This window comes from Eulemur rufifrons, chromosome 2 (assembly GCF_041146395.1).
Source record: "Eulemur rufifrons isolate Redbay chromosome 2, OSU_ERuf_1, whole genome shotgun sequence".
NCBI lineage: Eukaryota > Metazoa > Chordata > Mammalia > Primates > Lemuridae > Eulemur > Eulemur rufifrons.
The window spans coordinates 41,637,977-41,654,835 of NC_090984.1; the positions used below are offsets into that span (position 1 = coordinate 41,637,977).

The 16,859-nt window shown below is 39.6% G+C and overlaps 1 protein-coding gene across 1 annotated transcript in view; it reads right to left on the reverse strand.

The window, feature by feature from the left end:
- Window positions 1-12,192, reverse strand: part of TMOD3 (tropomodulin 3) — a 70,243-nt gene extending 58,051 nt beyond the window's left edge. Inside the window, exon 1 of the mRNA XM_069459770.1 lies at window positions 12,071-12,192. The gene's annotated coding sequence lies outside the window, so the exon portion shown is untranslated. The remainder of the gene's footprint in view (window positions 1-12,070) is intronic.
- Window positions 12,193-16,859: the final 4,667 nt, after the last annotated feature.

The window sequence follows — 16,859 nt, forward strand, 5'->3', positions numbered from 1 at the left end:
CCAGGACTTAGGGAAATTTCTGGAACCCCATAAAGAGAGGAAAATAAAAACACTGCTTTACAAAGCCATCTCTTCCAGGCTCTAGGCAAGCAAACTCCTTGCCTGTCTGACTCCAGGCTCCTGTTCTCCTGCTCTAACACATCTTGCTTATAGTCACCTCTAATATATTGCTCTTAACATTTCACTCTGTTGCTTAGAAAGTGCTTTTTCTCGTTAGGTGTTTATATTTTTGACAGATTCTCAGGTGATTTTGATAAAACTCCCCCTTTCCTCCTTGCACTAAGACTCCCCTGCTCTAATCAGGCTGGCTTCCTCAGGGCCTCAAATACCCCCAGTTCACCTCCATCTCGCTGCCTCATTTGTTTCCCACACAGTATGCACTTCAATAATACTCCCTACCTCCTTCCCAAATTTCACTTCTCTATCCTATCCAAACTCTGCATAATTCAAAGACTAGCTCAAGTCTGTCTTCTCCAGCACCTTTCCTAGTCTCTTTTCTCCCCTGAAGGTCAACAATGCTCAGGGTGCACCAGCCCCATTACTGCCACTGATGCATGTGTCTGGTGCCCCAGCTGGTACAAACACATGCTCCTCAACTGACCATGCCTCACTCCCATATGGCGAAGGCACTTTACACACACCTTCAGAGACACAGCACACTTGTGACCTTTAGGTATACCACTGGTACTACTCTAATCAATTTCAGGGGCCTGGGGGCATACCAAGCTTTGTTATCACAATTCAATTAATTTTCAAATTAATAAGGAGAAGTGGTTACAATAAGTGTTTGAGGAGGCACAAACCTATAATTTGCATGATGTATCTTGATGCCTCATGTCGGGGAGGGGGATGGAATATAGTACTAGTTCAAGAGATTTGGTAACCCCTGGAGTCAGGATATAACTCTTATCAGGTGGAATAAAAGTATATACCTGAGAAAATAAGAGCTCCCTCAGTCAAGAGCAGGGCAAAAGGGAGCCAATTCTTCAAGAAAATGTCACTGCCCCGATACCTTGACCCTGGATCCCAGCTATAGAAAAATCTCTTTGCTTAACGAGGTACTGTGATATCCAGAATGAACAGCTGAAACAATAGCCCACAGATGGGGCACTTGTAAGTAACCACATGGCAGCTACCAGCAACATCCACACAACCCACCATAAATGATTTGGGGAACACAACGGGAAAAGGCGCAAGATGGCTATCCTCTTATGGACCAAAGACAGCAATGAAAAGTGTTTGCTAGGAAAAATAATTTGGTATCATTAAAGTGTACACTTGGCAGGGCGCAGTGGCTCACGCCTGTAATCCTAGCACTCTGAGAGGCCAAGGCAGGAGAATCACTTGAGATCAGGAGTTTAAGACCAGCTCTGAGCAAGAGCAAGATCCCATCTCTACTAAAAATAGAAAAAATTAGCCGGGTGTGGTGGTGCACGCCTGTAGTCCCAGCTACTCAGGAGGCTGAGGCAGGAGGATGGCTGGAGTCCAGGAGTTGGAGGTTGCAGTGAGCTATGATGATGCCACTGCACTCTAGTCAGGATGACAGAGTGAGACTCTGTTTCAAAACAAACAAAAAACTGTACGCTTAAAACGGATGAATTTTATGGTACTGTATGTAAATTATGCCCTGATAAAATAATTTTCTTTTTAAAGTAACCTGGTGACTTAAGCTAGAGTATTCACATGTGGAAAAGCATCCAATCCAATAAGGTAGGGGTATTCACAGGTTTTTATTGGAGGTTTCAAGACAGAAGGCACAAAAAAAAATTCTGGCACAGAAGTGGAAATGTCTCGTGATACTAAGATAGGAGAGTTCACCATAAATGATAAAAACTACTAAAATATAGATTTTGAAAAATATAATATGCATACAATTAAAAACCAAACCATATAAAACCACTAAAGTAATAAGAACCATACAGCTAGTGGGGACAGTTTCTGAGAAAGGAGAAATGGGAGGGGGTGGAGGCAGAAAGAATAACAAATTAATACTTAAGACTAGTGATAGTTGAAGAAAGCAGAACTGATGAAAGAAGGAAGTCTTAGAAATCATTGCTATTGGCCAAGAAGCTTGGTTCACTATTCCCAGGGTAGGTCTGCTTTGGCATAGGTTCTTTCAAAAGAGGCTAAAGGACATTATTTCCTTTAATAGCAAATGAGGGAAATCAAGGGAGCCAAAACAGAAGGCAAAAATAATTTAATGTAGGGAAGGAGAGGAAATTGCTGAGAGCTTAGTATAAGGATCCAAAACTAGATTTCAAGATATTTCCAAAATTAACACAATGACAACTGTAAATTTTTTTAAGTGATAGAATAAAACTGGCTATACCTTAATTACATCATAGGAAAACGTTTCTTTCATTTGTATCTGAGTCACTCTCAGATTAACAAAGGGACCATGTACCATAGCCCAATACGATGAAGAGAAAAAGAAAGGAATCAATTTTTTTTTGCATCCCTGTTATATGGCAGGCACTTTATCATATATATCTCTTCATAATAACCCTGTAAATTATTTCTATCCCCACTTTACAGATGAAGAAACGGAGGCTCAGAGAGGCCAAGCCTGCCCAAGGATATTTACTTCTCAACAGTGAATGTAAGATTTGAACCTGACCCTAAAATCCATACTTTTTATACAATATCACACTGCTTCTATAAAATATTTAATTTTTACCACATTTTTAGTTTTATGATACTACACACTATACGTTAACAGAAGTAAATTAAGTGATAGTAACTGACAGGAGAAGCCACAGCTGGAGGTAAAAGAGAAGGAAAAACTACAAAGTGTGGAACAATTTAATGCAGTTACCAAGAGCCTATAAACTGCAGTAATCTCAGAAGGCAATTCAATAGCACAATATAATAAATGATGCAAAAAACGAATTCTAAATTCTATATTCCCTAAATCATCTTGCGTAAATTAAATACAGAGGACTCCATTTAAGAAGACCAGGAGAAATTTTATTATAATACATCTTACAAAAAAGTGACATCTGAAATAGCTTTAAAAATTTTTCAATTTCTGCTAGTTTTATAACCTTGGGCAAGATATTTCCCTCAGTTTTCTCATCTATAAAATGAGAATAATAAGAGTATCTTTCTCATGGGATTGATATATTAATTTGTTAAATAAATTAGCACATATACATCACTTAGAATAGTGTCTAATACAGAGCAAGTGTTGAATAAATATTAGCTGATAAAGTCATTATCTTCAAAGTTCATTTTTAAGGAAGATTTCGTTAGTTCATGTTAGGTAAATGAGATGTTACTGTATTCTGATCCACAAAATACAAGCAATTAATTGCAGAGACTGGGTGAGAGAGATGAAGACTGAAGAGAATATAAAAAGGTGAGAGATGATTATACACAAAGAAAATGACAGAAGAGAGGAGTTAGTCACCACTTTGCCCACACTTCCATGGACATGTATCTCACCACATTACAATCAGATGTGTAAATATCTATCTTCGCTATAGATGGTGAACACTTTGAGGGCAGGACCTATTTTTACATTACTGGCCCTACCTAGTACTTGCAGCATGGTAGACACCAAATTAATGTACAATAAAATAATAACGGGGGTCTCAGTAAGCTTTGAGATCAATTTTGGGAGTGCCTGGTTATATTACAAACTAATTGGGCTGGGGGCAGAGTCAGTAAAGCTGCAGTGTATTATGTCACCCTTTGATTACCAATATTCTACTCCCCTATTCTTTCTGAACTGGGAAATAAATTTCAAAAAGATACGTTTAAAAAATAGTTAATTTGCTATAAAATTAGAAAATGTCCAAATGATAAAACAAATTTTAGTAATTTATTTTAAATATTAAAAATATTGCTCTGAATAGCCTGTTATACCTCAAAAGTTTATCCTAATGGTCAAATGGTCAGGCAGTCATAGCAATAAACAGACACTAAATACGAGAAACACACACTTTTCAGCTGTTAGTCTGCTAGATGCAGCGTAGATATAAAGAAGACAAGCCGCGGCCACTTCCCTCTGACTTCTGGCAGCACAAAAAGCATGTTTTGGGCTGATCAACCCCAAACTGCTTTGTGTGGGACCACACTTACCCCAGTACCCAAGAAGTATAGAGCCAAAGTAACCACATAGCAATGCCCCATCTCTCACAGCTGTTTGGTATAGGGGTCACCACCCCTAACCCAAGGAGGACAGATCAAATCCAATTCTCCTGGAATCTGGAAAGCTGGAAGACAAAACCTAAGTTGAAAGATAAGGTACTATCAAAGCTGTAGGCAGCACCATAGCAAGCCAAAGTCACATTTAAGCTGAAGCTACGGAGAAAGCAGAGAAGGCCAGTCTGCAGGGGAGAGCAGGGCTGGGGCTAGAGGGAGGCACTTGCCTCAGACTCAAGATTCAAGAGGGCACCAAAAAACTCAGTAATTAAGATAAATTATATTGTAATGCACACTATTTTTAAAAATCAAAATTAATGTCCTGGAGTGGAGCAAAGGCACAGAAAGAAGCCAAAGAGAGCCCATACAAGCTACAGAGGGAGGACAGGGGTTTCCAAGTGTCTGCTCTGGGCTCCAGCTGTAGTTCATTTCAGGGAGCTCAGTGGCCTTACAATAGGAACCTACTACAACTCCCAGCTCTGCCACCATACTGTCTAGCAAGCTAGCTTAAGTGAGTTTGTGTTCCCTGAGACCTAAGAACCTAATACACTCTATTTGGGAAAATGAAACATGCACATAAAGCTATTTTTTTTTAAGAGTCAAGGCAATATATAATTAACTGCCAAAAGAATGATACTGGCGATTAGTGCTACAGAAGTTCAGAGATCACTGTGGGTGGTCAGGGAAGCATAGATTTAGTATAGAGGGAAGAGGAAAAGTATATACCAAGCAAAGAGATCAAAGCACAGGCCAAAAAATGGGGAGCGGGGAGAGGGGCCAGAGAAAGGAGAAGAAAAGAGAAAGGAGTGATCTTCATATACCCTGTGGTACAGCCAAAGAAGTAAGTAATACCTCCACGCTCTTCTGCCTCCAGCCTTATATCACACTGTTCACTACATGGAACTATCGTTTTGCACCTCTCAGGAAGAGGCTTCCCTGGTATCCTACTCAAAGGAGATGCAGGTCAGAACCGAGGTTGCGGCAGTGGGAAAAGAAACGGAGAAAAGAGGGTGTGGTTTCTTCTGAGGCAGGAGGGAAGGCTAAGGGGCTGAATGCAGTGCCAAGAGCTATTCTCCGGCGGAGAGTGAACTGTATCACTTGGGATGTTGGCAGATGCCTAAGGAGAGTAGGAAGTGAGATTACCTGACAAGGAATAATAATGGGGGCTCAAGAAAAGTGCACAGGAAAGGCAGGTGTAGAGAGTGTGCCAATAACAAAGGGCCCACTTGGCCGGAGGGCCTTGCAGAGGTGAAACTGTGGAAGGTCGTTCGTAGTCCATTTCTGCATATGGTTCTATGCTTTTTCTCTAAGAAACTACGGATCTTCGGGACAACAGCAGAAAAACAAAAGGGGGGAGGCCTGGACGCTGAAATCATCAAATATTTATTGATATCTCCCAATCAAATTAGGCCTCCCCTCACTCCTCTCAGCAGGTCTAGAACCCCAGTAAGCATATTAAAGAGGAAAACAAATAAAAAAAATACAGTTCTTTAAGAATACTAACTTGAGTTAATTATTATTAATTAGCCTACCATGAGTGAAAATAAATCTTGGGGTTGTATCAAATCTTGCCATGCTTGCCCCAGGGTCCCAGCTTATTATAAGCCAGACTTATAATAATATATACATTTGAGGGGCCTCCTCTCCCCTTACTAGTATGCATATCAAGGGAATATTCCCTAACAATGACTCATTGAAGTCATACCACCACAACCCAGGGAACCAAAATATTCTGTCGGTCATAATTTTCCACATGGAAATCCCCTAGTGTATAATTATTATTATTAATATCCTGCTCAAAGGAATTGCTATGTAATAGGTTAAGGAACGACAGCAATCTTACCTATAAGTCTATATACATATCAAATAATATACACATATGTGACTATTGCTACTGGTAAAAAAAAAAAAAAAACCACCTTAACTAAAAGCTCTAGGAAGTCATTTGAAACGTCGGGAGAACATACTTTAAATAAATTCAACTTGCCATCACACTCATTCACTCTTGTTCACTCAGCCCTCATTTTCTCTCAGCTTGCCACACTTTCATCCATTTTCTCACACTTTAGGAATTGTGTTCACTTGTATATACTTATAGTGATGTTAGTGCTTAGATATGCCCAGATATGAAGTTGTTTATTTGTAGAGGGTTATCACTGTGTATCAGTAATCTTAGTTTGTAAATGTGTCTTAGTGTGTTTGTGTTCCTTCCTTAGTGCGTGTGGGTGTAGATGCTTGAGCATATATACCTGAGGGAGTGCATATCTTTACAGGTCAGAAAGGGTGCACATCTGTGAAGGAACCTTGACTGTATGACAGTAATTCTGGAAACAAGCTATTTATTAAGAGTAGTACTAGGGTAAATGAAGCCAGTCACTAAATATCACATATGATTCCACTTATATGAAATGTCCAGAACAGGCAAACCCATAAAGATAACCGATTAGTGATTGCATATAGCTGAGGGAAAGGGAGGGAGTTGGGAGGAAGTGGGTAGCGACTGCTAATGGGTAAGGGGGTTTTTCGGGTGTGATGAGAATGTTCTAAAATGGTGGTGATGGTTGCACAACTCTGTGATATATGAAATCCAATGAATCGTACACTTTAAATGGGTGAACTTATGGTATGTGAATTATATTTCAATAAAGCTATTATGTATTAGAGAGACAAAGAAAGGGGAGGGGGAGAGGAGGTCAGGGAGGGAGGGAGGAAGAGAGAGAGAGAAAATGAGTAAGGAAATCAAAGTTGTTTCTGCTTATTTTAGCTAAGCTTTGGGATTCAAGATTCCCCACTTTGGTAAGTCCCCTAGTCATCTTTTCTCCATCTCCAGTCTTGTTTGTTTTTACTAACAAGGGCGATCCACGTAAGGCAGATAGCATTCACTAGTTATGACTCAATCTTAGAACAAAAATAACATGTACACTATGATTACAATCATATAAAAATACGTATGTGGATGAATAGGGCCTGGAAGGAAATGAGGAAAAATGAAAATAGTTGTATCAATGAGGCTGGGGTCATTCTTTTAAAATTGTGATTTTTTGTGTTATCAGTAAATGAAACCTAGGAGAAAAAATAACCAACCCATTTCTTTAAGAATTCTTCTAAGGCAAATTCAAGAATTGTGTGTCACCAAGGATTGGAATGGACAATGGAGTACAGAGATGGAAATGAAAATGCATGGGTTATATGTATTTACATCTATTAATATTTTGACCAAGCCAATAAGCCAGAAAATATTAAGCTCCCTATAACTTGCTCTATTATAGTCCTAGGTGATCTCTCTGGGCTTGAATCTCCTTCCTTCTCCCCAACATCTGCCTGGTTTACAAGCAAGGTTCAACTAGGGGCTGGAGACAAATGAGCTTGTCTCCATTAACTCAACTCACAGAAAAGCCATTTAAAATTCAAATTGCCAATTAGCATTCTTCCATCAGGAAATATATAGTAACTAGCTCTGGATTAATCTCAGTCTATATAAGACTTTTTGGAGTGTTTTGTTTTTTTTAAGATTCAGGGTCTGTTCTTAAGAAACTGACAATATAAGCACAACTGAAACACAAAGTAGCTCAGCTGATTTTCAACTAAGATGCCAATTCAATCTAATGGAGCAAGGAAGGTTTTTTTAACCTGTGTTGCGGCGACAACTAGATATGTGTATGGGGAAAAAAATGAACCGAAACCTCTGTAACACACAAATTAGAAACGGATTATAGGCTTATATGAAAAATCTAGAACAATAAAGCTTCTAGAAGAAAACAGACTATCTTTGTGTGTAGGTAAAAATTTCTTGGTCAGGACACAAAAAAACACTAACCATAAAATTTAAAAATTGATAAAATGGACTTCATAAAAATTAAGCATGTCTGCTCATCACAACATCATTGAGAAAATAAGACAAGTGACAGATTGGGTAAAAAAAATATTGCCAACACATACATCTGACAAATGACATGTACCCAGAATATAAAAAGAACTCCTATTAACAATAAAAAGATGAATGAGTCAATTAAAGAATAGGCAGAAGTCTTGAACAAATCTTTCACAAAAGAAGATATTGTATGGCCAATTAGCATATGCTAAAGCATTCAACATCTTCAATCATCAGGAAAACGCAAATTAAAACCATAATGAGGTATCACTGTATATCCTCTAGTGTGACTAAAATTTTGTTAAAAAGCTGGCAACGCTAAAAATATGGAGCAACTGGAACTCACATACAAGCCACTTTGGAGAACTGTTAGGTTTTTAATAAAGTTTTAAAATCAAATTAAATATACATATACTCCATGATTCAGTAATTCCACACCTAAGTATTTATCAAGAGAAATGAAAAACATATGTCTACAAGAGACTTATAAAAGAATGCTGGTAACAACCTGTTCATAATAGCCCAAACCTGAAAATAACCATCAGGAGAAAAACAGATAAACAAATTGGGATATATTCATACAATGGAATACTATTCAGCAATTTAAAAGACAAACCACTGAAACATGCAACACAAATCAATCTTAAAAACATTGTTCCATGAAAGAAACCAGGCAGAAAAAGCACATACTGTATGATTCTATTTATGTTAAGTCCAAGACTAGGCAAAACAAATCTACGGTGTCAGAAATCTATGGAGTCAGAAAGTACTTGCCTTTTGAGGAGGGTGGGAGAGGGAACTTTCTAGGGTAATTAAAAAAAATGTTTTTTATCTTGTTTTGATAGAAATTACAGTATATAAAATTGTCAGAAATCCTTGAACTGGATACTTAAGATATATGACTTTTATTGAATATTAACTATACTTCAATAAAAAAAACAAAGTAGCACTCTGCTTCAAGATGTAGGTTAATAATTTTGTTTCAAATGAAATTCCTGAATACCATATGTATTTTCAATCATTTGCCACTCTGGATTATTCATACCTCTATTCCTTCATTACTGCAAATAACCTACAGATATGAGAATGTATGTTCATATATTTGATTTTTCATAAATGGGAAATTGAATATGATTCTTTACAATTTTAATATGTACATAATGAACCAGTTATGGGTCCAGTAGAATTTTCTATTTTTTGTACCATTTTTCCTTCAATATGATTTTACATTTGTGATTTTAAAGAATCTGATCTATAAAACTGAGAAGGTATGTAAATCAAATGTCAGCCAGGAAGGTTTATGAGCCACTCTTGCAGCCTAGAGAATAATGCCCTCTTCAACTATTCAAGAGAAAGCACACGCATATTTATGAGCAACTGAAAAGCATGAAGCATAGTTTGCCAGCTATAACACAGTCTAAATATCAGTGTACATCAGACTGACACCAGAAAACTTACTAAAAGTCCTTACAGGATCCTTCTGTTTTCTTTCCTCTTTATCTTTTTCCCTCCCTCTGCTGGTCTCTATTCAGGTGTGTTTTTATTCCCACAGCCTCTCACCCTCTCTATATTATTCAGATCTAACTGATTTTCTTTTTCTTTTTGGGACAGGGCCTTGCTATGTTGCCCAGGCTGGCCTTAGCTAGGACTACAGGTATCTGCCATTATGCCTAGCTCTAACTGATTTTCATGTACTCAGCTCACCTCAGCTTCCAAATAAATTTACAAACTTGAACTGTACTCTACGTAGATACCTCACATATACTCAAATAGTATAGAGAATATAGCCTGGGGGAATAGGGATGGCCAGTGAATGGAAAAAAGGATTGACTTCATTTGATCCCCACCCCTACAAGTGGAGATGTTTCCTGAACACCTACCACGTTTTCATTCTGTACAGATGGCTCTTACAAGTGCTGTGAACTATAAACAAGTGCACATGCCTAATCCCAAAGAGAGTAAGCTCCTAGACAGCACCTGTCTTATACAAATTCACCAGGTGCCCCTTGTACAGGGGCACATACTTGTTGAATTAGTGCATTATTGAATTAATGCAAATGAAAACAACTGAGGGTGGAAGAGGAGAGAAAGAAAACGCTGAGAAGATACAGCAAAGAGAAAGAAGGGAAGGAGAGAAAAAAACTTTCTGTGAAAGCAATTGTTTTTGTTAGAGTGAACAGGATTACAGTATTTTTTAAAAATTGAGAGTTGGAAAAGCCATCGATACGTATCTAATATCAATTATCAGCACCAGTATTTAAAGTGTTATTATAACCACCTGAAAACATCTTTAAAATTTTCTCCTCACTCTTGATATTCAAAGTGTGGTCTCTGCCAGCACTGCCTACCAGACATAAAGATTCTAGGTCCTCACTTCAAACCTGAGTGACTTATGTATGCTAAAGTTCAAAAAGCACTGCCCTCCACCATTTAGGTCCTTCCTGTGGTATTCAACCTGTGTTTTATTTAAACACAACAGTAAATGAGACTTGAACAATCTTTGACTAGAATGAAACCAATAATTGTAATGGGATTTGACCAGTACATATTTAACTTCAGGTGAAGTTATATTACAGAGTAATTTGGCCTAATGGGCATACCACAAAACTTAGAAATTAGTCATAAAAACGTATGATTAAAGAAAATTGAGCAGTAGGTCAGTAACATTCTCAAGAACTCATTTTTGTTCCTTCATGCCTAGCACAGGGCTTGGAACAATTCATGTGGCCAATGTTTTCTGAATGAACAAAATAAATAAATGAATTTTTAAAAATCAGAGATATTTAGGGCTGGAATAATCTTGGGATAATCTGGTCCAACAACCTCATTTTAAAGATGAGCAAACTAGAAAATCTGAGATATGCAAAAACAAGAAAGCTAAAAGAGCTAGAATATATTGGAACTTACATTTTAATTTCCTTTTTGTTCCTTTTGTAGGAATATGTTAGGGGATTCTAACTATGATGACTGCTGGCTCTTACAAAGTGTAGGGTAAAACGGTGCTTAGAGACGAACAAGAGTAAATGAGCCCCGGCAAAGCTATTTTTCTAAGCCTAATATATTTTTGACAGGCCAATTAATCAATTTAATCTGCCAAAAAATTAATCTGAAGGATTCCCAGAAAAAGAGACATGAGCTGCATGAAAATGTTACAAACCAAGAGAGAACTTCACATAACTACAAACCAAGAGAGAACTGCACATAACTAACTTAAATCTCCACAGGCTAATTTCCTGTTGAAGTATGACCTCCTGGGATAAGATTTCCTGCAGTGTTCATTACCAGATGACTTTTGGTTTTAAGAGAAGCCAAGGGCAAGTTGGAAATGCGATTCTTAACGTTGAAAAGAAACAAACTGTGGCTGTTTCCCATTTCTGTTTGTAATCAGAAAGCAAGCAACGCTTGCAGAGGAAACACACCACCCTCTGTAAGCAAAAATATAAACGACTCAGTCACGTCCTCAAAACAAACCAACACACAAACTTCACAGCCGGATCCAGCTGTGCTGCCTAGGAGCCAGGAATTTATTCTAAGGCAGAGCAGATAGCTCAAAACGGCGAATGCAAGAGGAGTCAGATTTCAATCACAAAATGGGTGCACCCTAAGTTTTTTCTCCCCCCAACTTTCAACTAGCACAAGTCTTTGAAAGAGTCTTGGTGGAAAAAAACCCTTTAAGATGATCGTCCCCCAGCTACCCCTGCGTGGGGTGGAGGGAGCTCGCGCGGCCGCAGCAAGCGCCGGCTCCGCGGGAGGGGAAGGGGCCGGTCCCGAACCTGGGCAGGCTGGGCCCCCGAGTGATTCATCAGCAGCTCCGGGTCTGCGCGCCTCGACCGGTGGGCGACGCCCAGCGCGCCCCACGGCCCCTGCCCAGGCCGGTTCGCCCCGAAGCATCCCTCAGAATCCTCCTGCTCCCCGAGAGGGGCCCGTAGGGAAGGAGACCGGAGCGGGGCGGTTGCGAGGCAGCAACCTCTCCCTTTTCAACCACCATGGCCGGTGCGCCTCCCTGCCCGCGCCCGCAGACGGACTTCCTGGAAAGCACAGGGCTGGGCTTACCTGACTGGCACCCACTCGGGCCGCCAACCTCTTCACAGGCCCGCTGGAACTGCCGGCTGCAAGCAGAGGCTCGGTTCCCAGCACCCGCCCGTCAGCCTGCGTCGGCCTTCCAGGGAGCTGCCCAGTCCCCCGCCAGCGACTCCCCCACTCGACCGCGCTGTCTGAGCGGCTGGCTCCTCCTCCGCCTCCCATGCGCGTGCGCACGCCCAGGCCGTGGGGCATCCCGGGAGTTGTAGTTCGAGCGAGGAGGGCGCGGCTCGACACAAACGCTGGTCTTTACTATAGGCAGAAACCAGCCAGAGACAAGCTCGCTACTCGTGGAACTATCTACCCTTGATCCTCTGGAAGCTGCAAATCGCATCTAGAGGCTCTTTGGTATAGATTTAGTTTTTACTTTGACCTTGACTTGCATTGTACCCTTGGTTGCTAATGCGAGGACATTGACTTCGAGCCCCTTAAACTTGTCATGAAAAACTGATAGAAAAGTGAACGAACAAAAGCTAAGGCTCAAGAAGAGCATAAGTCAGGCGAATGTCATCTCGAGGGCGTGGTGACCCTAGTAGTTTTCTCAGGTATTATGCAAACAGGGGTGATGTCGGAACTGTTGTCCCCATCTTCCCCAACAGTTTCTGCCCTATTCCAGCTTCAAGCTTCACACAGGCTGTGGGGCTGGGCTGTGTAAGTGGGAGAAAAAAACAGAAGCGGCTGCTCAAAGGCGGGGACTGGAGCAAATGCGTAGTTTGGAGAGGAAGACGAAGAGTGTGGGAATATCTCAGAGGGACTGTTTGACAGTGGCCTAGGTAATGGCTGACTTTTGTACAGGACTCTGAGAAGAGGGAACAGCAATGTCCTTCCATTCAGTCACTCACTGGTAATTTTCCCGGCCTGCCTTTCAGGAGTAGACCATCCTCAGGAGTAATGCTCAGCTCTGATACACCTTTCAAAAATGCAGCCAAGGAAGCGGACTGTAGTGCCTGCTTGAAGTACATTCCAGCATGGGAGCCGCCTAATGGTTAAACCTCCGCTGGCATCTACTTCTTCACCTCAGAGCAGGGAGCACCCTAGTTAAGTAAACACCCTGGAATTTAATGCACCTGGCACCCACTGATTCCAGTAATGAAGATCACTGATAATTTGGGTTTTTAAGGGAAAACAAACCTTTTAAATTGCAAATTCTCTTAGAAGACAGTCAACATTCAATCTTGCCGTCATTGCATCTTATTTTCTATGGCATCTTTGTGTGAACCAATTTCTCAAATGTTCTTAGAGATAAAAGCAATTTTATCTTCAAGATAAATTTCAGAGAGCAATTTCCAACAGAATTCAGGTTCAACTAATGCTTATTATATCACATACATAATCCATAATCATAATACATACCAAGCACTATGCCAGCATTTCATTTATGATATCTCATCCAATCCTTAAAATAACCCTACAAAGAGTAATTTAGTATCCTCCATTTCTACAGAGGAAAAAAACTAAGACTCAGAAAAGTTAATTAATTTGCACAAAGTCACACAGCCAGTAATTAGAGATCCAGAAATGAGGCACAAGTATCCTGACTCAAATTCTAATTTACCTTCCACTGCCGATCAGACTGATGTGTCTCTTAAATATCATCAAATTCATTAAAGTAAGAGAATCCATGACCATGTCCAAGGTATATAAAAAAATTCCTTTTTATCTGAATTTTGAGTATTAAGTCAATCTTTTTTTTGTTTCTGTGTTTTGTTTTCCTTTTAGTAAATCTTAAATTTAAAACAATTGGAGGTTAAATGTTCTCAAAGCAATGTAAACTAGTTATAAAGTATCTTATCAAAGGTATCAGCAGCTCTTTTGAGTCACATGGATTAACAATGAGTAAATGATCATCAGTTATACTGTACACAAAGGGTGTAACACATTTGTGTCTCATCTCTAGTATCAAAGCCATCTTCATATATTCCTTTTATTAGAAAATTGATATGTATGTTACATGAATCCTAGGCTCAATTCCTTTTTTTAAGTATGTTTTTACTGGCTATATATGATATATGCATTGAATTTCCAGAGACTTGAGATAAATACGGATCAAAGACCTATGCAAATAAAAATTACATTCACATAGATTATGAGAGATATGAGGTGATAGTTTACAAATATGGATTTAGCCTTCTATAACTTCATTTCAAATAACTGTTCCTAAAAATGTCTCCCAGCTTAAAGTCTAGGCAAAAATCCAACTTTAAAATCTCATTCTTGGCTGGGCACGGTGGCTCAGGCCTGTAATCCTAGCACTCTGGGAGGCTGAGGCGGAAGGATCACTTGAGGTCAGGAGTTGGAGACCAGCCTGAGCAAAAGTGAGGCCCTGTCTCTACTAAAAATAGAAAAATTAGCTCAACATGGTGGTGTGCACCTGTAATCCCAGGTACTCAGGAGGCTGAGGCAGGAGAATCACTTCGGCCCAGGAGTTTGAGGTTGCTGTGACCTAGGCTGATACCACAGCACTCTAGCCCAGGTGACAGAGCAAGACTCCATCTCAAAAAAATAAAATAAAATAAATAAAAAATCTCATTCTCAACCATTGAAAAGTAGAGCCTTTGGAATATAAAAAATTCTCTAACAGTCTGGAGGAGTTGGTACTCTGAATGGATGAGATGAATGTTTGGATTACTTTAATAGTTCTATATGTCCTATAAATATAGTATCCTAACTTATTCCGGCTTATCAGCAAGCCTTTTGTGAATTCCTGCTACACCTCTGGGACATCCCTCCTGAGGAAACTGACAAAATGAAGTTCCTAAACAAGTACAACAGAGGACCATGGCCATGCAGACATGGTTTATTTTAAGAAGGCCTTTCCTCTGCAATATGGCTTTTTCTTTGTTCTTCAGTCAGTGTCTGACTGATTTAATCTATGGCACTCTTTTCCCCTGACCTTCTAATATGGGGTGTTAGGCATACCTTAAATGTATTTTCTCTTTTAGCTATTCATTTTAAGTTTTCCCTAACAAACATGCATCCTATTTTAGTTCCTTTCTCTAAAATAATGCAATTTGGTAATGGATTTTTTTCCTTTCTTCAGACAAATGTTATCATATTGTAATCACAAGGCTTACAAATATGAATCTCCTAAATCCATATACATTAAATACCATGTATGGGGCCAGAGGTGTTAAGAATAACATCCTACTATTGGATAAAGCTGTAAGAACTAGAACCTTCCTCACTGCTTCCACTCCCTTGCTACAATCTATTCTCTGTATCAGCAGCCAGAATGATCTTTTAAAAACAAATCAGATCGTGTCCTCTTGCTGCTCCAAACTACTCATGGCTTCCATCACATTTAGAATAAAATCCAAAGTTATCGCCTCTGCAAGTCCTTACATGATTGTTTTATTTCTTACCACACACTCTCTGTCTCTTACTCTGCTCAAGTCACACTGGTCTCCCTGAGGGTTTCTCAATCCTGCCAATTATATCCCCACTTCAAGTTCATTACATGACACAGGAGAATGCTTTTCCTTCCAGATACTCCCAGCTCATACCTTCATTTTACTGAAGGTTCTGCTCAAATGTCACCTCTGAAAGGCCTTCTCTGATCACTTTACCTTGTCATTCTCGCCTTTCCTTACTTTACTTGTCTTCACAGCACTGGTTACTACCTGACATCATATTGCTTGTTCAGTGTAAGCTCAGTGAGGGCTTTGCTTTTATTCTTCCGTCTTTAGAATCTACAATACTGCCAGACACACAGTAGGTATTCAAGAAATATTTGTAAATAAATAAATTCTGGATTCTTCCCTCCCCCTCCTGCTCTCATCTCCGGACACAGAACCAGAGGGTTCACCTGTAAATGCCAAGCAGTGACCTGATGCAGATGTAAACACCAGCTGTGAGAGGGTTGACTACCCAGGAGAGTAAGATCCTGGGAAACTCCTCCTGAAATGCAGACACAGCTCTCTTTTTAAAAAGACCATACTTTATGGGTTGCCATTATTAGCTTATAGTTAGAAAACATAATTCTTGGAGAGAAAAAAGAAGAAAATCCTAAAAATTATATTTACATAAATAAAGGAAAAGGTAAGTCCACTAAATACTTGTGGGCGATTGAAATAGTTTCCAAATATTTGCTGTCTTCTAGAGGAATAGACAGCCTTACTTACTGCTATGTGACTTATAGTGCTCCCCTGTAGGCATTTTTGGGCTTGGCTATGATCTAGTGATGAGTTTTTCCTTCTTTTTCAGAAAAAATGTCGAATTGTAATCACAAAGCTTGGAAACATGAGTCTTGCCTCGGCCCATGAAATACAAGTGAAGGTGACAGTACAAGAGTTCTGCGTGGAAACTTTAAGAGTCAGTCATTGCTGTTTCCCACTAGTGCGCTTGTTCTTTCCCTCCACCAAGAGAAAGGCATGTCTTAAGTAGAGGCTGGCCCTCCTGCCTGGGTCTGAGAATAAGAAGTTACATGGGTCAGAGCCTCAGCCAAACACAGGAGCTGACATAAAGTAACGTGAGCAAGGAGTAAATTGAGATTTAGGTTTGTTTGTTACTATAGACTTAAGTAGCAAAAGCTGACTGCTACAGTGCCTAATCAAAGAAAGGTGATGCTCTGAAATAGAAGGCATGGCACCCCCCCAACCCCCTGCATTTAATCCCACTTCAAGTAATGGAAAACAGTTCAAGTTCAACATACTACAAAGAACAAATCTGAGACCTTTAAGTAAAATATTTGAATAAGGGACAGCGAATGTGTCCTGTTAGTTTTCAGGGTTTGGTTAGAGTGAAAGTGATTGATAAAAATGAC